The sequence below is a fragment of the Phyllostomus hastatus genome, unplaced genomic scaffold (genome assembly GCF_019186645.2).
Source record: "Phyllostomus hastatus isolate PE091 unplaced genomic scaffold, TTU_PhHast_1.1 phas_scaffold_78, whole genome shotgun sequence".
NCBI classification, from domain to species: Eukaryota; Metazoa; Chordata; class Mammalia; order Chiroptera; family Phyllostomidae; genus Phyllostomus; species Phyllostomus hastatus.
Window position 1 is genome coordinate 48,522,671 of NW_025334041.1, and position 23,241 is coordinate 48,545,911.

At 38.9% G+C, this 23,241-nt stretch overlaps 1 pseudogene; it reads right to left on the reverse strand.

Moving 5' to 3' along the window:
* Positions 1-8,588: 8,588 nt before the first annotated feature.
* LOC123811231 lies at positions 8,589-22,957 on the reverse strand (annotated as a pseudogene).
* Positions 22,958-23,241: the final 284 nt, after the last annotated feature.

Genomic DNA, 23,241 nt, shown 5'->3' on the forward strand with positions numbered 1-23,241 from the left:
CTCCCACAGTCAATCCCTACCCTGTTGTCCATGTCTGTGGGTCATGTATACCTGTTCACGTTATTAGACCCTTCTGCATCTTTTCCTCCTTATTCCCCAGACTGTTTTTTAAGCCATGCCATCTATGGTAGTTTGTTATGGCATGCTTACCAGACTTAACACAGGTGCCGTGTTCTGACATCATATTCAATTGGAAAGAGCTGGCATAAAGTGCCCAGGTAAGGTGACCCCAATAGCGTGTACACGTATTCATACATGATATTTATATAAAACCCTGGAAATGTCATTGTTACTTTGAGTTCTAGGTACTTTTTATGTTTATTTATTTTTTTCTTAAATTTTCTAAGTTTTCTGCAAAAGGATTTAAGTTTGTGCTGACACCTGTACTTTCTAAGTTGCTGATTAATTTTATTGAAAACATTTTTAAAATTTTTTATTAAGTAAAAAATAAATTACTCCATAGAAGCTACTTCTCTTGTTCCTAAGATGGGTAATGGTGACCATATAATTCAATACAAAAATCTCCAGGATGTATACTCTCCAATATGTGTGCCATTAAGTTCTCAGGGGAGAGACATGATTCAGCCATTATCTGTGATATCCAGCCCTGCTCAGTAGCTCTGTCTCTCCTTGTTCTTCTCTGACCCATGAACACTTTCACATAAGTCACTGGACTTCCACAAGCTTCTGCATCTTTGTTTGTAAATTGGGAATAGCATGGTACCCTGTCTCCCTTATCCCAAACAAGATAATGTATATGAAAGTGTACCTATGAAAGACAGAGCCCAAAAACCATAAAGTGCAAGTTGTGCTGGTAATGGTATAGAATGGACCGGGGTGGAGGTTGGGGGAGTGGGGATGATATACTATTACCAAATGGACCCTCCCTTCTCCCAGGGTCCCCCTGTATTAGGTTCACCTTGCCTGCCGCCAGGGAATTATAGCTCTCAATGCCAGAGATTGGTGAAAAGGAAAGGAATTATTTATTCAAAACTTATACAGATTTAAGAGTAATGGTTAAAGCCTCAAAGTCCCTTAAAACACCCACAAACACACACAGTCCTTCCTTATCCCCTTTGCCCAGTCTGGGGTACCATATCTCAGGAAAAGAAATAGAAGTCGATGGCTCAGTTAAGCCCCCAGTTCTTCCCAGTAGTCCGTGCTCAGCTGTCAGGCCTCTCTTGGTTCCCAATATCATCAGCGGTGTCACCACCATGATCTCTAGTTCTTAATCCAAACCTGCATTGCACCTTATCCTGGCCCACCACCAAGAGTCCTTTCACCCCTTTCCTTCCTGTAACATCTCTCCTGCAGTCTTCCAAACTGCTAAGAGAGAGCTCTGCTTCACTGCTATATCTTGCTTTCGGACTTCCTAAGCTGTGTGTCAAAAGGGAGCTCCAAGCCTCATGGTTCTCCCTGCATTGCTGCCACACCTGGATTTAAATCCCAGTGCCAATCTTCCTCTACAGCCCCGCTTAAAACCTCTCCCACAATCAGCTACACCTGCCAGCATTTCTGTATTTTTCCAGCTTTTCTGGGCTACCATAGTAAGCTAGGGCAGGTGTGCGCCAGAGGCATGGAGGGAATCATTTCTCACACAGGCATTGTAACCAGAGGGAGTTGCCTCCCAGTTACATCCTGGGTAGAAGTCACTCCCATATCCCTGGCTCAAAGCATGGCCACAGCTATTTAACATATCCATGAAACAAGTCAAAAGTTATAGATATGTTAAATGACCATGCCAGAGGTTAGCTGCAAAACTGTTGCTATGCAAAACAGCTCTCAGTGGCCCTGCTCCATGTGTCCCATCCTCCAGCTCAGACTTGTCAAAGGTGAGGACATCCTATTTATATATTTCCTGGACACCCTGAGTTCTGGGCCCCATTACAAATGCCTATTTGGGGTACCCCCTGCCTGTACCCTGTTACAGTAACAATGCTATGGAAGAATAGTGGTGAACCCTCACTTTGGCTGTCTGGCCTGATTCAGAAGCAAATAATTACTGGGAACTCTCCAGGGTAGTGTGTGCTGCCCCCAGGCGGCAGCAGCTACCACCTCCAGCAGCTCCACATTGCCTGATTGACAAGCTAGGGGATCACCTCTCTATCACTGATACTCAGAGATTCTTTCCTAATATGAGACAGACATTGTTCCTGGCATCTTGGCTTTAAAATACCTGCCCACTTCTTCTGGGAACCTCATTTCTCAGAATTCAAACTATTAAGTCACATTCCTTGCTTGGCATTGAAACTTCATATTCAGCCCTGGCTGGCATAGCTCAGTGGATTGAGTGCGGGCTGCGAACCAAAGTGTCGCAGGTTCGATTCCCAGCCAGGGTACATGCCTGGGTTGCAGGCTATAACCCCCAGCAACCGCACATTGATGTTTCTCTCTCTCTCTCTATCTCCCTCCCTTTCCTCTCTAAAAATAAATAAGTAAAATCTTTTTTAAAAAAGAAACTTTATATTCTTTGCTTTTTTTGTCCTCATATTTTGTTTAACAGAAGCAACTGTGGTAGTAATACTAGGTGAAGAGAAATACCCATGGTGTATTTTAATCCCCAGCTGACTTCCTCTTGCCAGGACTTTCTGTCATGTAATATGCCATCTGATAATCCTTAGAAGATGCTCAGGACATACACAAGTGAATAGCAGATTTATGGCTATATCCTTTAAAAAAAAATCTACTTCTCTCCCATGTCCCTCACATATGATGTATTCCAAAGGGATAATATGTTTAAAGGGATAAAAATAAAATTTTTAAAAAGCTGAGGAGAAAGTTCTGTTTTCTCAGTTTGCTAAGATCACTAACATCATGGAGGTTGACCTAACTTAACGTAGCACACATTAGTTTTGCCTCACATTCTGGGGTGTAAATTTTTTCAAATTTCTTTTATCTTCTGAATTCAATTTCATGTGCTCTGAGGGCCCACCCTGTGAGGCTGGTAAAAAGTTCTATTGTGGTCATTATCATGGCCCCTTCCCTCCCTGGCAGGTCATGTGAAAGTTGCTAGAGTTACACAGGTCAAAACACTTATGGAGGGTGTTGGGAGGGGTGTTGGGGGTGTATTGCTGCTATTCAAGGGCCGCCATGATCACAAACAAAAATACCCTTTCCTGGTCTTTCTCCAGGCTCACAGAGCTCCTAGGTCTGTTCACTTCTACCTCCCTATTTTTCTCAAAACAGAACCTCAGAACTCAGAAAAGGCAAGCCTTTCTTCTTACAGCCAATTCTTTTAAAACAAGACTCTTAGTTTTGCCCTGAGGGTGAAAAAAGCACTTCAGGACTAGAAGTTCTGGATTGCCCTTTGGTTTAGGAGTGGAGAGGAGAGAGTGAGCTGGAAAGAAAGGGAAGATACCTCTCATTCCTTTATTCTTCTATATCAATCAGAACATAACACAAATCAATATCTCAGAAAGTCATCCTGCCAATTTAAAAATAATGAAAGGTTAAAGGCCCAGGTGCTTTTAGAAAGGCAAGTAAGGCACTCTATCCTGAAGAGACCCAGATAGCCACCAGGCCATAGGTATCAATGTGAAGTGCCTGCCTTTGCTAAGATTGTCACAGATGTTTGCCAAAGTATTAAAATCACATCCTCCTTTTATTACCCAGTGAAAGTTCATGCACAGCAGATCACCAGAGAAGAAGCGTGGTTCAGCTTGCACAGAGACAGACTGGAACCTAGAAATTATGCTTGCTCACAATCACCTGGGCCCTGTAGTCTACCTCCTTGCTTCATTAGCCTGTTTTAATCAAGGGTATTTCGTAAGGAGTTGGCATGGCGGAAGAAACAAAAGGGATTTGTGGTCCTCAGGAGGCCTGTGTTGTGATACAAATCACAACTCAAAGACCCAGAGGCCCAGCAGTGAAGACTTTAGTGCATGATGCTAAATAAATTAACCAGATGCAGGCTTTAGTGATCCAGGTGTGGTGGTGTGGGTTGGCATTATGCCCAACATGACAGGGCACCCTGTCGTGTGAGTCCAATTGCAGCCCCAGCAGGGATTGAAATGGGAGCCAGGAGACCATCCCAGAGTTCAAGGAAATGTAATGAGCTCAGGAGTTTCCTCAGCAAAGGCATCTGGCCAAGGAGGCCTCCTCTGTAGCATATGCCTTTTCTCACTCTTTCCTTACTTTCCACGTGAGGATGCATAAAAAATTTGTTTTTATTTTTGCCTCTCACAGGACAATAACTGTTTTTGACTAAATGTGAAAATTATTTTTTTTCTATAAAACATTCAAGCAATGTGGAAGAGTATCTCAATGATGAAGAAATCCTGTCATGATTTCGTCTAAGCCAGACCAGGATATACAAGCACTGGGCAGGCCATAAGTAAGCCTCCTGTGTCCAGACACCCCTTAACATTTATTCACCACTTCTCAACAGGGGTGGCTTGGTGAAAGTGGCAAGTGTTCATGGTCTTCCTTGTTTTATTCCCAAGGATGCTATTCTATCTATTGGGTTGGACATAGGACATCATGAGACATTTATCTCATTTATCATGAGAAAACAATGGACATTTCTTTATTTTCTTTTTTTAATTTTATTTTTATTGTTGGCACTATTACAGGTGTCCCTATTTCTCACCCCCTGTCTTTGCCCACCTCCACTAGCCCTCTGACCATCACCACACTGTTGTCTGTGTGTATGGGTCATGCATATATGTTGTTTGGCCAACCTCTTCACCTTCTTTCACTGAGTGCCACCAGCACCACTCCCCTCTGACAGCCTTCAGTCTATTCCATGTATCTGTGCCTCTGTTTCTATTTCATTCATCAGTTTAGTTTGTTTCTTAGATTCCACGTATAAGTGAGCTCACATGGTATTTCTCTTTTTTAATGAGTTCTGTGTTGCAAACTGGGCTAACCAATACCACATTTCTGGATGAATCCAACAATCTATTAGTGGTCCTATGTGGTTTGATTCTTCATCCAGCTATGACCCTAAACCACAGTCATAACCATGTTTGGTATACATTCTTTCATATTTTTGGTATATATTCTTTCATATTTTTGTCCTATGTATATGTAAATTTATACACACACAAAGGGATAAGACTGTGCATACTGGTCTGGCTTTTCCTCTGAACTCTAAGAAAGAAAAACTAATCTGACTGGGCTAAATTCTGTGACACAGGCTCAAAGTCAAAGGTCATGCACATAGGTGTGACTGTCCAGATATTCTTTCTGTGTTTCTTTCTTTTGTGTAGTAAGTCTACCCTGAGGCTAGACCCTTGGAGTGAGAGGCAAGAGTCTTGCTCTTTCCTTTCTTTCTCTTATTTGTTTGCTCCAGTGTTTGTTTGATCACTCGTGGTAAGGCCTAGACTTCTGAAAAGGGAGAGACCCACCTAGCCTTGAATCTAAACCTCACAATCCAGGTCAGTTTACCAGAAAACTATTCATTAGAAGACTACCCATGAGCAGTGACAACAGAGCAGTGTCTTATGTGAGATTTATATTTGTTCTTTGATGTTTTTGTTCCTTTGTGAAATTTGAAGAGAAAATGAGTGGTACAGCTAAAATGAGCCGAGCGCTCGTGGGTCCCATGGCAGCCATCTCACGACAGTTTAGCCTCACTGACATTCCTTACTGTTTTATTTCTCTCACGCTATTTGTGGACACTTTTGACCAACTAAAAATATGCTGGGGTTGGAGGATGAGGGTATGTGGTTCACAGTGGGAATGAAATAATAAAAAAGGAATAGAGAAAGAGAGAGCTTTAACCCAGAAGCCAAAAAGCCCAAGGCTAGAATCCCAGAGAGCTTCAGACAGTGTCAGATCAAATTTCAGGAGCTGGGCAGGAATAGTCAGAGTTTCCAGGGCTCAAAAGTTTATAAGGCAATTATCATGAAAAAATTGTTCCTTGAGACAAGGAACAATTCTTTTCAATCGTGATTTCTGATCTTGAAGTTTTCTTACCCTTTCTGACCTGAACAGGCATGGAAAGCTCTGGCAGACATTTTGAAATGTTAGAGCTCAAAATACAAGTCAAGTAGTTATAGAGCATTGCCTGGCAGAGAACACACATTCATTTCGGGTTAGTTTAACATGAACTTATCCTGGATGAATGGTCCCCACAGAGGGATACTGTCCATAGAGAGTACCATGGGAATGAGACTCCCTGGAGCTGTGCAATGCAGAGGCATGGTGCTGACCAGGGGACCAGGGGCTGTTCAGGGCCCCAGGGACAAAACGTTAAAACAGACAGTTAAAGGCTCTGCCCTCGGGAGACTTACATTCTAGTGGGACAATAACAAGTAAGCAAACAGATAATCAATTCCAGACAGTGAGAGTCCAGTGAGGAAAACAAGGCAGGATATGGAATGGAGTGTACCGAGAGGGGAGATGTGGACTCTCTTTTACAGAGAAGTCAGTGAAGAGACTTGTTTGAAGGATGTGAGCAAGCATTCCAGGCAGAAGGAATAACAAATGTGTAGCTTCATAGCAAGAACTGTTCTTGTTGTGTCTGAGGAAGCAGCAGAAAGGCCGATGTGGCTAGAGAGAATTGAGCTCAGGGAAGGATGTTTGGGGTATGAGATTTGAGAGGCAGAGGAGATTGTATTTCAGTCTAAGAGTGGGGGGAGGGGCAAGTTATCAGATTTCTGCTTTTCCAAGATCACTCTGGCTACAGTGCGGGGAGTCATTGACTGTGGGACCCAAGAGAGGAAGTAGTAGTGCTCTGGAGCCATAAGAGCAACTGCCAAATTTTCAGGAACTTTGAGAACCAGTTGTTACACCCGACCATTATTTAAAAATCAAATTATATAAACTCATGATTAAATTATATTAAAAACAAAGTTCACGAACAATGGAAACTCTTTGCTACTACTTATACTACATTTCATTATTATCAGCACGGTGGAAATACTATATAAGGGGGTGCTACTGTGCATCTTCTTCCAACTCCACATTTAGTGAGGTCATATTGGTAGCTTGAAATTGGCTGTGGTGGGAGTATTTACACCACAGAAACTGGCAAATGCTACAGAGACAGAGCAGGGTTCCCCTGCTGCCCTGGTCCCAGAAAGGCAGCTGCTAAATATTTGCCAGCACACCACTGGAGCAGGAAGACCAAGAGCACATGTGAGAGATGACTGTGACTTGAATCAGGGTGGTGGTGGAGGAGGTAGTGTCAGTGGGGGTTCCACCAGGTGTAAAGGTGAAGTTAACAGAACTTGCTGATGTGTTGGATATGAAAAGTGAAGTAAAGAGAGGTATGACCTCTGGGATTTTGAATGTGAGTTTGGACATAAGTTTTTAAATTTGAGAACAGAATAGAAAAACACCTACAATAGTAATAATAATAATTATCTTGTAGTAATAATAAAAAAGTTTCTTTTGAAATTTCCTCTTCTACGGCTTTTTGTCAGGGCTTCTAAGATAGTTATCCTTTGTATAAGACAGCAACCGAATGTGGTAACTACATAAAGTCAGGACTTGTCTTTACTTTCCCAGGACTGAGCACAGTGCCTGCTACATGGTAGATGGTCAGTACAAGACAATCATACTCCTAGAATAAGATGATCCTATGTAGTTGTGTAACTGGAAAAGACACTGGCGTTCGGGCTGCCTGTCACTACCAAATCCAATAAGCAATGACAGTGATTGAATCTTTTATAGGCGCTTTATTCAGATGGCTGGTGATCTGAGAAGATGGTGGGTTCATACCCTAACAAACCATCTTGCCCTTTCTTTCCCAGCCAGATCTTTTATAAGGGGGTTGGGGGAGGGCAAACAAGGTGTCAGCAAAAGCCTTTGAAATTCAACAGTTGCCTCCAAGGGGGAAGGGTAGTCGCTTGCTTCTTCTTGGTACAGATGTCTCCAAGAGGTCATCTGCTTACTCTTAAGCACCAAGATAGGCCTTATCTATAGTTACTGAAACAAAAACTTAACATACACATTACTTGCTAGATTTATGACTATTTACCTTAAGCTAAATTTTCCCAAGTCTTAAGCCCCTACCAGGTGGGCTCCACATGTATTTGGGGATCTACAAGAAAGGATACAATTGTGTCATCTAGATATGGCTATTATATCAATTTACATGTAGCTAAAAATAAATAAATAAATAAATAAATAAATAAATAAGCTGTCACTTTGTAACACAGGGCTCTCTAACTAGCGCTATGTGCCTGGTGGGCTGTATTTATTGGTGCTAAAGATTGCCTTTTGAGAGATTATGCACTATAGCAGAAACACTTATTTTTAAAGAAAATTAAATGAAGATTTGTTTGTCATTTAGCATTCCTATCACAATGTCTCATTTGGTAGGAATGGGAACAGATTTCTTTTTCTTTTTTTATTTTTATTTTTTGAATTATTGATTTTAGAGAAAGGAAGGGAAAAAGAGAGACAGAAACATCAATTTTTTTGTTCCACTTATTTATGCATTTGTTGTTCTTATATGTGCCCTTACTGGGGATTGAACCCACAACCTTGGAGTATTGGGACAATGCTCTAACCAACTGAGCTACCTGGCCAGGGTCTCTTTTTTTAATTTGAAATTTTAAGGTCATTTTATTAAGTTCATTGATGAAAGCTTTCAGAAGAATAATATTCTTTTGAAAATTATTTTTCTTAGGAAAAAAGAAAGGGAAATCAGCACCCTCTCAGCATAGCCACAGATGCTGCAGCAGTGAAGCCCCTCTGGAGATGGGGATGGTCCATCAGTCAGTTGAGTCACTCTCCGGGTCAGCAGGGCTGTAGTCTAGATCATCCTCATCATCTTCTATCTCCAAGTCATCCATTTCCTGGAAAAGACTTATCTACTGCTGCATGATTTCCAACATCCTCCAAGAACTGGATATCAGGTGTGTCAAGATTATGATCTGTTTTCAATGTCTGTTTCCCTAATTTACTTTTTATTTATTTTTCTTAAGTTAATTAATTTTTCCCTGCTTGTCCTTCTTTTATTCATTTCTTTTTAGTTTCCAAGAGTTCTGATCAAACTTGCCTTTCCAACTTAAGAAATTATCAGCTGTCACAGAAGTGCCATGAAATAATTGCTTATTTTACTTCTTTTTCTTTTTGTTTCTTTTCTTCTTCTCTTCTAGTTTTTATTTGATCCACTATTTCATTTACTTTTTCTTACACAATTGTCACTAAAGATTATCACCATACCAAGGTTTTTACTGCCCGTAATCTAAAATAATTTCAAAATGCCTGAGACATCATTATCTTTTAGACTTTCCTGGGAGAATATTTTACAAAGAGGGGCTTCATCAGGGTATTTCTCACTGTATGTAAACACCTCAGTGTTCCCTGCTGAAGGGTGCCGCCTGGGTGTCTGCACGATCCAGGGGCACGATGACATGATTACAGAGAGAGTAGCACAACAACCTAGAGGCTCTGGGTCTATCTACTCTGACTCCTTGATAGCATTATCAGAAAATTCTCCCAGCTTCACCATTACTGTGACATCTGAGGCTGGAGAAAATGATGAAACTGTCTAGATTCATTTTTAATGTAAAATTCAAGTTCAACTTTATTTGCCAGCTGCCACTATAGCTGTCCTTCACAAGTTGATGTCTCCTCATATCCATTTTTACTCCCCTGCACTACTCAGTTTTTTCCTTTGAAATACTTATCACATTTTTAATTAGCCTCATTATTTATTGGTTTAATTGATAATTGCCTGCCTCCTCCATTTGATTTTTAAAAAAGGACAAAGACCTTGTCTGTGTTAGGCATTGCTGTAGTTACAGCACTTACTACAGTGATTGTCATACAGTAGGATCTCAATAAATATTTACTGAGTGAAAGGATTTTTTAACTAATGAGCATAGAAAGGGTTTAAAGGCACTTAACAATTTATCAAGTGAGTAATGCCTCACAGTTAATCAAATAAACACCCTCTTCCTGCCCCACTGAGGTCTGCTGAACAGATTTGTGACTGAAAAGCATCAACAGTTTCTATTTGACATGCTGAAGAAAATCTTGTTTAAGAGGTAGCAGACAGTATGCCTCTGTAAATTTTTGGAAAGTCTTATTATTTGTTACAAAAGCCAGAATCCATCATAGTTAGGTTACTGGAAAATTGAATTTATTAATACTTAATAGAGAGTTCATAGAATCTCCAGTAGAGTTAGAGGATCAGGCTCAAGGCTCTGCAGCTGAAAACAACACCCAGACCATCCCAAAGGACAGCTCCCTAAAATCCACTTTCCCTGTGGCTGAACAAACGAGAGGAGCTTGCACCAGTGACACTGTACACTGGATGCCATACTCTCAGCTGATGCCCACCCCCCTTCCAAAGCAGGGCACAGGCATGGCCACCACCTCCAAAGCACAGATTCTAGCTGGTGACTGCTTTTTTGAAATATCACTTTCTTCTAAAACCAAGTCTTAGTCTTATTTGGGTATTAGAATCTAGGTCATGTGTAGGTGTCAAGGCTGGACTCAATGTAGAAAACTACCCAAAGACGAGTAATGGGCAAATAAGCTGGTTTGCAAAACATGACACATGTCCTTTCAGTTCTGTCTTTGTTTCATGTTATAACTATGTCACCACCATTAACAACAAAATGACCACATTAACATAACCCAACTCCCCATTTTACAAACAAAAACATACTTATCCTCTCCTCAAAAGCACAGAAGACAAAGTCTTAGCAATTATTGCAGCCAGCCAAAGTCCAGAATCCCCAGGTGATTACCATCCTTTAATTCTGTCATGAGTATTTCTGTGTATTCTGAATCCAATAAATTAAAACATAAATTTAACCAGTACATTCTATATGAAAAAATAAAGCAGGAGCATGAAAAAGAGAAAGTTATTTGAACAATATATATTTAAATGATACAGTAAGAAAATTCAGGTAGACTCCATAATTTTCATTTATGCTTCTTTTCACAAGGCCCTGGTTGATGTTGATGATTTCGACCCTTCATTATTCATTCCATGTTCTTTTTGTCCTCAGTAAGGACCTCAGGTATTTGGGATTCTTCTCCTAGTAGATTGACTGATATCATCTTTCTTAAATGATTGAGTCCCAGATAGTTCTGCCTATGTGAGATTGCTATAGTCTTCCAATAACTCTTAGTATAAGATATACTGTACTAAAGGAAACCAAAAATAATACAACCTGCTCTTATTATGTATCAAGTACACTATTTTTCCTTAGTAATCAAGAGCAATCTCTCCAGCCAATCCTTTTTTATTTTTTGCCTGATTATCCAATGGTATTTGCCTGCTTACCCAAAATGTCTGGGCAGCTGTCTCAGCTCTAATGCAGTGGAACTGTTATTGGATGCCCTAGTACAAGCATTCCTTCCTTGGGTACTCAGGTCTCTAAACTGGCAGAGGCCAGTGTCATGGGGCCAGGAAGCAAATATTTTGTTAGTCTATCAGTAGGAGTAATAATGAAAGGTGCTATTTCCACTTCCACTTTGGTTCCCTGACAAATGCTTTAGCTAAGGAAGAAACTAGTTGAGTATTGTATGGAAGCAGAAGAGGCCTTTGTTGAATTTGTTGTAAAGTTTTACCAACAGGCTATTATTCATACAGTCACAGCAAATGCTCAAATGTCATTAATTAACAAAGTTAAATACTTTCCCACATGAATTTGTGTTGACTGTGGGATTTTTCAATGAACAGCTATCTAGAATTCCAAGGTATCACATTCCAATGATATCCTAATAATGGAATCAACAGAGAATAAATCCATGGAAATAGTAAAAGAGAATGGATCTATGGGAATAATAATACTGCTTGTAAAAATCAAATAGCTAAGTGAAGTATTGAAAGTGTGACATAAGAACTTTTATTTCTACCATTTTAGAATAATGCTTTGTATAAGTCAGCTCCCACATCGAGAAGAAGACCCCAAATCTCAAAGACTTACAACAATAAATTATATTTTGATCATATTACAACAAAGCTTTAGTTTAGCTGTGACCCTGCTCCACATCTTCAATCCAGGACCAAGCTGGGACAGCAGGTCTTACACATTTTGGAGCATGAACCTTCTGTGGCAGAGGAAAACAGAAATGAGAAATGGCAGCACTTCAGGAAGGCTCTTAATATTTTGCTTAAAAGTGCCATGTGTCAATTTCACTTACATTGGCCAAAACAAATCACATGGGCCTGATGTGGGGAGAGGAGAACTTTGACATCAGTGAGATGGAGAACTATATACCTGGCAAAATAAAACACAGTCTCCCACATGCCCTCACACTAGCATTTACTCCAGTCAAGGCAGAATAGTTCAATATAAACTAAAACTACTTTTTAAAATGAGTTTTAAGCTTTTAACTTGATTGGCCTAAAATAGTAGTCAAATATTGGTTGGGCCTGTTCAATTCCTTGGTAGTTTTCTTCCATAAAAGGCAGTAATCAGTAAGCTCTTTAGTCATCTTTTTTGACTGGTATGAGAATTTCAGTATGAAAGTGCTGTTCAGAGCATCAAGAGGACATTGACTTCTGTCTCTACTGATATAATATAAAGAACCCTAGAATTTTGGCAAGGAAGTTATTGCACTAATGTTCTCAGAGGTTAAGTAAAATTCCCAAGATCACTACCAAGTCATATTAAATGGTGTTTACTGTGTTCAAACCAAAGATTCAGATATTTAATATACTCACTATTCCTATTTCATAATGATAAAGAAACCCTTATTTCCCCATTACCATGTGAGTGAAGAAGCTCCATAATTTCTCTGTGCTTTAATGAACTTAAACCTTCTTTGGGACTCTATATAAAAATAAGCTTGTGTCCTTAATTATGTCACTGTGAATGTTGCCCTGCTTATTCTGTTTCATGTTTGTGATTACGTATTTGGCTACACACTAGGAAGAGAATGACCTGGAACCAGCTGCCACTATAAATACCTGGTTATGTTGTATTGTTTCCACCAGAAATTTTGATATATTTCATTGATATACTGCTCCAGGTTGATCAAAGAATATTATAAGACTCCATAACAGATCTATTTTTATTGAATGTGTTTGAAAGAGGTGACTGGCAAGGAAAATGCTCAAATAAATCAAATTGCTCTCCAGCTATCAATATAAATTATCTTCCTATAAAACATACATATTATAATGGAATTTTTTTCTTTTCATTCACAGGCCAGCACTCAAGCCACTGAGCCACACCAGCCAGGGCTGGGAATTTTTTTCTTTTAGATTTCAGCAGGCAGTTGATAATTTTGCTTAGACATATTTCATAAAGCACAGTGGAGAATTATTTATGTGAAGTCATTGACTATAGAAGTTGTACCTGGAATTAATTTTTATATTTTAAAATGCTGTAGAGGAATATTTTTATAGGCTTTAGTACTCAACATAATTCACCAAAGGAATTTTTTATTCATGAGGAATAGCCAGGAATCTTAGTTTAATGTACATATTGGAATTATAGAATTATTTTAGCAGGAAAACATCTGCAGTAGATTCTTTGTCAATAGGATTAAAGTAGCCAGTGCAGCCACAGGTTTGTTTTGTTTTGTTTTTTAAAGAAATTTGAAGGGGATGGAGAAATTTTAAAAAATTAATTTAAATGTCATTTGGACACACATATCAAAATGACCTGGAAAGGTAGAGGGATAAGAAGAGATGGAAGAAAGTAGAGAAGAAGGAAGACTTGCCTGCTAACTAGTAAAACATATAAAGTTACGGAAATTAAAAACCAGTACTGAACCACAAACAGGGAGACAGATCAGTGAACCAGAATGGAGGATAAAGATGGCAGCTGAGTAGGTGGAAGCTGAGCCCACTGGCTTGTGCTCCCAGAGTGGATTTTTGGCTGATCTTCGGGCAAGTGACCTGAACAGTCAACAGAATCTCAGCTGATATGAGTTTTTGAAGCCAAGGAGTACAGAAGATGCTTTGCAAGCAGGAGATTTTATAAGTTGAGAGGGAAATGCCCTGTAGGAGGCACCTGCAGCAGAGGAGAGATTAGTCAGAAAGTGCAGCTTAGTGGTTCCCTCCTTTTTCAGAGCAGGGCCCTGGTCCTACACAGGGAAACCACCAACCCAAACTGGGAGAGACTTGGAAGGATATACAAAGTCTGGGAGACTTAGGCTACACACACACAGTGAGCATATGTCCACAGCTACTTACTTTGCCATCAGGAAAGTTACAGAGAGAAACTCTATCTAAAACTGTCGGAGGCACTGGCAGGCTGTGAACAGCCTTGACTGAGAGAGACTTGGTGCTATTTGGGGAGGTGGAGCTCACAAAGAACCAGCCCAGGACTTGACTGCTGCCACATGGAGACTCTGAAAAGAGGAACTGAGGAGAGACTCTAGATTCTGCAGGGACCCTGTGCTCGTGCATGCTCAGAGGCTCTGCTCACAAAGAAATCAGAGTGAAAGCTTAGTTCAGTTGCCCTGAGTCCATCTGCATAGGAAGAGCAGAAAGTGTCACACTGAAGGCACTGTGGGACCTGACCCAGCACAGCTGGCAAACAGGGGACTCTGCAGAGTGGAGGGTTCGGGCCTTAGTCTCCTAAAAGAGCAGCAGGCTGGGGATTGGGCAACCAGGAGCTGAACACCTGAGATTCATTGCACCTAGGCAGGTATCCCCTCATAGGCAGGTGTGCTTAACCTCCACCTGCAGGACTGCAGGCTCTGCAGATCAGTGAGGCCAGGCTCAGAAACCCCCTGCTCAGCACATATCCACAAGGGAAAGAAGGAGAAGCTCTGAAAGGGCCCTTTCTGAACTTCCATCAGATACTATGAGCTACACTTGCTCCTCAGGCCCTGATCATCCGAAACCAGCAGAACAGAGAGATTCGAGACAGTTGCAACAAGGGGTGTTCAGGGCCCCACCCTGCCTCGGGTGTTAGAGCTGCCATCAGGAAAGAGCTGCCCTGTTTACACAGTTTGATCCCTGACAGGAAATGGACAGCTGATTCACCAGAAACCATACATTATTGGAAATAATCTGGGACAGATGAACACATGTGGCAAGGAGGTAGGGAAACACTCCCATAATCTTCCCTGAAGACTGAACATCAACCCCTCAGAGGGACCCTGGGATTCTACCTCTTAGCCTGGAGGCAGGTGGAGGTGGTACTGGTAATGATCTCATACATTAGACGAACTACTCTTGGGTATTATGCTTATGGGAAGCTGGCAGGGCAGAACAGTGGGGACCAGCCACGCCTGAAGCAGCCACAAACTGTAGATTGCTTGTAGTCTCAAACAGGGTGCCTAGGGCCAGACTAGGACACTATCTGACATTAGCAGGGGCAAGTCCAGAAAGAGAAGACAGTGGCAAACACTAGACTCTGCTGAGACAAATTCTGCCATGGACTTCATAATTATTTATATTAATTTTTCTCCTGTGTAGATTTTAAGATTTTTTCTTTTTCTTCAAGTTTGTTACTATTATTTCACTATTTTTAATTTTAGTTTATTTCAAATCTCATATTTCTACTCTTCTTCTCTTACACCATTATGCCTTCTTCCTTTCTTTTCTTACTATTGTTCTAAATTTTATATTTTCTCTCTTTATGATTTGTTTCTATTCTGGTCTCTTACTATTTCTCTTTCCTCCAACCTCTCAAACCATTTTTCTTGTCATTAGTTATCTCAAATTCTTTTTCCCATTCTTATAATATCCTTATTCTCTCTCTACCTTTATTAATCTTTGCTCGTTGGTTGTTAATATAGTGGTTGTTGTTGCATTTCTTCAATTTTTTTACTAGATGTTCACTATTTATATATTTTATTTTTTAAGGTTTTCTAAAAGATGTTTTATTATTTTTATTTATTTTGAGAGAGGGGAAAGGAGGGAGAAATAGAGGGAGAGAAACAGCAATGTGTGGTTGCCTTCCATGCACCCCCTACTGGGGACATGGCCTGCAACCCAGGCATGAGCCCTGACTGGGAATCCAACCTGTGACCCTTTGGCTCTCAGGCTGGCACTCAATCCATTGAGCCACACCAGCCAGGGCCTATTTTTGTATTTTAAATCTCAAATTTTACTGTTCCCCTCTCCTACACCATTTTGCCTTCCTCCTGCCCTTTCTTTTTTCATTTTAAATTTTGCCTTTTCCTTGTTTTAGCCTGGTTTTCATTCCTCACTCTTATTATTTTTTCTCCCTCTATCCTCTCAAAATCAATTTTCTTTCCTTTAGACATCTCATAAGCTTTCTTTTCTCTTTTTCCTTTTCTATTCCTTTTCCACCTGTATTAATATTTGCTCATTTGTCATTGATATTGCTATGGTGGATGTTTTTCTTCAATTTTGTTCCTAGTTTTTCACTATTTTTAAAATTTTTCTTTAAACCTCATACTATACCCTTCCCTTTTCTTATGCCATTTTCCCTCTACCATCCTTTCAAAATTTACTATTTAAATTTTCTTTTCTTTCTTTATTCACCTTGTTACTATTCCCTACTCTTATTATTTCCCCTCCCCCTACCTTCTCAAAACCATTGTTCTCTCCATTAGTAATCTCATATTCATTTTTCCTTTCTTATAATAGTCTTAATCTGTTTTCACCTTTATTAATATCTGCTCATTTGTTATTGATGGTGTGGTTGTGGGTGGGGGTTATTTTTGCAGGTGTGGGTTTTGTTTCCTGGGTTTTTTTTTTCTGGCAGCACCTGTAGAACAGCATATAAGAAGTGGTGGGTGGTGTGACTCACAGTCAGCCAGGTGGAGGGAAGAATCCACTAAATAATGACCCAACAGAAACCAAAACTCAATTACTACCAGGCAGCCCACATAAATGGCATAAAGGGTGTCCCAAGACCAAACAGCTCAGGAGAACCAGGAGACTGCACCACTGAGTCCCATAGGTCCCTTACCACAGAAGGCCACCCCATGGTGATAGGGAGTCAAAGCAGGTCAATTTAATATGGAGAAACAAACAAGATGAGTCACCTAAAATGGGGAGACAAAGAAACAACCCCAAACAAAAGGAAAGGAGACATCCCCAGAAAGAGTGCTAAATGAAATTGAGACAAGCAATTTTTCAGACATAGAGTTCAAAATAATGGTTATAAGGATTCTCAAGGAGCTCAGTGAGAACTACAAGGAATTTTTTAGAAGATACAAGGAACTTACTGGGAACAACATCACCATGAAAAAGGAAATAAAAACCATGAATAAGAGCTAGGAGGAAATGAAGAATACAATATCTGAAATGAAGAATATACTAGAAGGAATTAAAAGCAGGCTAAATGAAGCAAAGGATCAAATTAGCAAGTAGAAGGACAAGATCAGAGAAAAAAACAACCAAACAAAGCAAAAAAAAAAAAAACATAAAAAGACTCAAAAAGAATGAAGGTAGCTTAAGGGAGCTTCAAGACAACATGAAATGTAATAATATTCACATCATAGGAATACCAGAAGAAGTAGATCAAGGGATAGAAAACATGTTTGGAAAAGTAATGACAGAAAACTTCCTTAACTTCATGAGGAAAAAAGTCATGCACATCCAGGAAGCACAGAGAGTCTCAATCAAGAGGAACCCAAAGAGGCCCACTCCAAGACATATCATAATTAAAACAGCTAAATTTAAAGACAAAGAGAGAATCTTAAAGGTAGCAAAGAAGAAAGAGCTAGTAACATACAAAGGAGCTCTGATAAGGCTAGCAGCTCTTTTTTCAACAGAAACACTACCGGTCAGAAAGGAATGACATGGAATATTGCAGGTAATGAAAAGCAAGCCCTGCAACCAAGACTACACTACCCAGCAAGCTCTTATTTAAAATGGAAGGCAAAATAAGGAGCATTAAAGACAAAAGAAAAGAAGGCTAAAAGAATACACCTCCACCAAACCAGCATTGCAAGAGATGCTAAAGTAACTGCTTTAAGAAGATGAGGAAAGAGAGAGAGAGAGGAACACAGGTACAAAGGGAAAAAATGCAATGAATAAGTACCTATCAAAAATAAGCTTAAATATAAATAGACTAAATATTACAATCAAAAGACATAGGGTAGCTAAATGGATAAGAAAAAACAAACCACATGTATGCTGTCTGCAAGAGACCCACCTCAGAACAAAAGATCTACACAGGCTGAAAATGAAGAGAAGGAAAAAAATATTCCTAGCAAATAGACATGAAAAAAGAGCTGGGGTAGCAATACTTATATCAGACAAAAAGACTTCAAAACAAAGGCCATAACAAGAGACAAACAAGGTCACTACATAATACTTAAGGGAGTGTTCCAACAAGAAGATATAATAACCCTTGTAAACATATAAGCACCCAACATAGGACCACCTAAACATGTAAGGAAAATCATAAAGAACTTCAAGAAAGATACTGACAGCAATAGTCTTTGTAGGGGATTTTAACACCCCACAGTCAACAATGGACAGATCTTCCAAACTAACAATCAGCAAGGATATTGTGGCATTAAACAACATTCTAGATCAAACAGATTTAAGCACCAATTACTGAACAATTCACTCCAAAGAAGCAAAATATAACTTCTATTCAAGCACACATGGAACATTTTCATAGATAGACTGCACAGTAGGACACAAAACAATCCTCAACATATTTAAGAAAATTGAAATAATATGAAGCATATTCTCATATCACAATGGCTTGACACTAGAAACAAACCTCAGGAAAAAACTCAAAAATATTAAAATGCATGGAGACTTAATAACACATTATTAAATAATGAATGGGTTAACAATGAGATCGAAGAAGGAATCAAAAAGTATCAGAAAACAAATGAAAATGAACACACAACAACCCAAACCTTCAGGACACGGAGAGGGCAGTCTTAAGAGGGAAGTTCAAATCAATACAACCCTACCTAAATAAGATAGAAAAATTTCATATAAACAACCTAACCCTACATCTTCAAGAACTAGAGGAACAACAACAAACAAAGCTCAGAGTGAGTACAAGGAAGGAAATAATCAAAATCAGAGCAGAATTAAATTACATACAAACTAAAAACAATTTAAAGGATCAGTGAATCCAGGAGCTGATTCTTTGAAAAAATAAACAGAATTGGCAAATGTTTAACCAGACTCATCAAAAAAGAGAGAGGACCCAAATAAATAAATAGAAATGAAGTAGAAGTTACAACTTATCACAGAAATACAAAGCACTGTAAGTAATTACTAAGAACAACTATATGCCAAGAAATTGGACAACCTCGGCCAAATGAACAAATATCTAGAAATATATAATCTTCCAGAACTGAATCAAGAAGAAGCAGAAAGCCTGGATATACCAATAACAACTAGTGAAATTGAAGCAGTAATAAAAAAAAAAACCCCAAAAAAACAAATTCCCTGGACTGAACAGTTTCACAGGTGAATTTTACCAAATATTTAAAGAACTAACTCCTATCCTTCTCAAACTATTCCAAAAAATCAAGATGAGGGAACCTTCCCAAACTCTTTTTATGATGCCAATATTATCCTAATTTTAAAACCAGGTAAAGACACAACAAAGAACAAAAACTACAGGCCAATATCTCTGATAAACATAGATGCTAAAATCCTCCACAAAATATTGGTAATCCAGATTCAGCAATACATTAAAAAGAATCCCATACACCATGGTCAAGTAGGATTCATCCAAGGGATGCCAGGATGGTACCATATTCACAAATCAATAAACATAATACACCACATAAACAAAATGAAGGACAAAAATCATACAATAAAATCAATAGCTGCTGAAAAAGCATATGATAAAATCCAGTACCCATTTATGATACAAAAAAAAAACCTCAGCAAAGTGGGATTAGAGGGAGCATAACTCATCATAATAAAGGCCATATAAAAGAAACCTACAGCCACCATCATACTCAATGTACCAAAACTAAGAGCTTTCCTCTTAAGATAAGGAATAAGACAAGGGTGTCTGCTTTCACCACTCTTATTCTACATAGTATGGAAGTTCTAGCCACAGTGGTCAGACAGGAAAAAGATATAAAAGGCATCCAAATTTAAAAGAAGTAAATTGTCATTATTTGCAGACAACATGCTAATGTATATAGAAAACCCTATAGTTTCCACACAAAAAAACCCAAAAACTACTTAACCTAATAAGTGAATTTGGTGAAGTAGTAGGATACAAAGTTAGTATTCAGAAATTAAAAGCATTTTTGCACAACAGTAATGAAACATCAGAAAGAGAAACTTGGGGGAAAATCCCATTTATTAGTAATAACAAAAATATAAAGTACCCAGGAAAAAATTAACCAAGGAGGTAATGGACCTGTACTTGGAAAACTATAGAACACTGAAGAAACAAATTAAGGAAGACACAAATAAATGGAAACTTATATCATGTTCATGGATGGGAAGAATTAACATCATTAATATGTCCATACTATCCAAAGCAATCTACAGATTCAACACAATTCCTATTAAAATACCAATGGCATATTTCACAGATCTAGAACAAACATTATAAAAATTTATATGGAACCAAAACAAACAAACAAACAAACAAACAAACACCTCCAAATAGTTTCATCAATCCTCAGAAAGAAGAAGAAAGTAGGAAGTATTACAATACCTGATATCAAACTCTATTACAAGGCCACTGCAATCAAAACAGTCTGGTGCTGGCATAAGAACAGACACACAGATCAATGGAACAGAACAGGGAGTCCAGAAATAAACCCATATCTCTATGGTCAATTAATATTGAAGAGGGCATGAGCATACAATGGAGTAAAAATAGCGTCTTCAATAAATGGTGTTGGGAGAAATGGACTGGTACATGCAAAAAAGAAAATGAAACTAGACCACCAACCTACACCATACACCAGAATAAACTCAAAATGGATAAAAGACTTAAATATATATAAGTCATGACAACATAAAAATCCTAGAGGAAAACACAGACAGAAAAATTTCAGATATCCCTCATAGCAATATTTTTGCCAATATATCTCCTAGGGCAAGGGAAACAAAGGTAAAAACAAACAAATAGGACTATATCAAATTACAAAGCTTCTGCATGACTAAAGAAAACATCATCAAAATGAAAGGGAAGGCAACCGTATGGGAGAACATATTTGCCAATGTACCTCGGACAAGAGTTTGATCTCCAAAATATGTAAAGAACTCATATGACTCAACACCAGGAAGACAAACAATCCAATTAAAGAATGGACAAAGGACTTCAATAGACATTTCAAGGAGGACATACAGATGGCCCATAGACATAAGAAAGTATGTTCAATATCAGTAGCCATCAGAGGGATGCAAATTAAACCACAATGAGACATCACCTCACACATGTCAGAATGTCCATTATTAATAAATCAATAAACAACAAGGGCTGCTGAGGATGTGGAGAAAAGGGAAACCTAGTGCACTGATGGTGGGATTGCAGACTAGTGCAGCCACTATGGATAGTGTGGAGTTTCCTCAAAAAACTAAAAATGGAACTGCCTTTTGACTCAGTGATCCCACTGCTGGGAATATACTTTAGGAATCCTGAAACACCAATTCAAAAGAATATATGCACCCCAATGTTAATAGCAGTGCTATTTACAATAGCCAAGTGCTGGAAACAGCCTAACTGCCCATCCGTAAATGAGCGGATCAAAAACTGTGGTACATTTATACAATGGAATACTACTCATCAGAAAGAAAGAAGGAACTCCTACCTTTCATGAGAGCATGGATGGAACTGGACAGTATGCTAAGTGAAATAAGCCCATCAATGAAAGACAAATACCTTATGATATCACCTATAAGAGTAACTAATGAACAAAAATAAACAAGCAAAATGGAACCAAAGTTATGGAAACAGAACAGATTGACAGTGACCAGAGTAGGGGAAGGGGGGATAATGGTGGAAAAAAGAGGAACGAACTAGTCAAAGAAGAGATATGAATGACCCATGGGCATGAACAAGTGTTAGGATTGGCTGTGAGAGAGGGGGATGGGTTGGGTGGAGGAGGGCAAGGGGGAAAGATTGGGATATCTGTAATATAATAACAATAGAAAATTTTTTTAAAGAATGGAATACTGAAGTAGTACAATGGTTATATGTGAATTTAGTATATGATAAATTTTCTGCCTCAAATCTGTGGAGAAAACTTGGTCCATTTAATAAATGATACTGTGACAACTGACTAGTGTTTTAGGGAAAGACACTTAGATTTCTATATCACTCCTGGACCTTTGACTTTTTAATTTGCCATTAATTTGTATGTTTCAACTAAAAATAGACAAGGACTTACTTTACTTCATTCCTCACTGTATTCCTAATACCTAACATATTAAAGAATTACTTGCCTCTTATAATTACTAGATACTACTGTTTCTTAGAGTGGGACTGCATATTTGCTCTCTTTAACACACCTATGGTTTGGGTAGGTTCTCATCTCTCAGCCAGTTACTCTGCTGAATTCCTAGTGTTGACATACTGAGATTTTGCCTCCTCTGTACCCATCAGGTTAACTGATGACTTATAAGACAAACCAGAAATCATTTTAGATGCTGATATATATATATATATATGTATGTATGTATATGTGTATGTATGTATGTATGTATATCATATCATATATATATATCATATATATCATATATATGTGTGTATATATATGTATATATATATATATATATGCATCACTCTTGTTTTTAACCACAAATATTGGTCTTTGCAAGGTACTGTGGCCCAGAGTTCCCAACACTCCACCACCAAAGACCTATATCTATGTCTTAGATAACCTATGATGAGATTGTCCAATATGGCCTTCTCTTGTTGATGATCAATTGTCCTGGAATTCATTCAATATGGCACAGCATAACATACTGATTATTATTATTAGCTAAACTTCCTCAACATGTGTTAGAATGACAAGTGGACAAAGCAGCCAGTTCCACTTATACCAAGACATCTAAAGCAGTCCCCTGGTGTTTCAACACCATTAGTTGTAGTGGGTAGAATATGACCTTTGGACCAAGACATACCCAGTTCCAACCCCTGACTTAGGTACATACTAGAGACAGTCTGGTTTTTTTCTCTTACCTGAAAGACTCTGTTGAAGATTTGTCCATCCTGGCTAGTTCATTGCTAACCCAGGACACAAGAAACCACAGACACTGTAAGACCACCTCCTGGTGTTATACCTACCCACTTGTACAGAGCCTTCTTGCCTTGAGCCAGACACTGGTGGAGGCAAGCATAGTTAAGAGTGGTGGACATAAAATCATAAATCCTCCAAGCCCATTAAGGAACAAAACAAATAACCTAAAGGAGGACTCATACAGGAAAACAAGTTAATAAAATTAACCAGAGGTAAAGAGTAAAGTATAGACTTGGTAGGAAAAAGAGGGAAGAA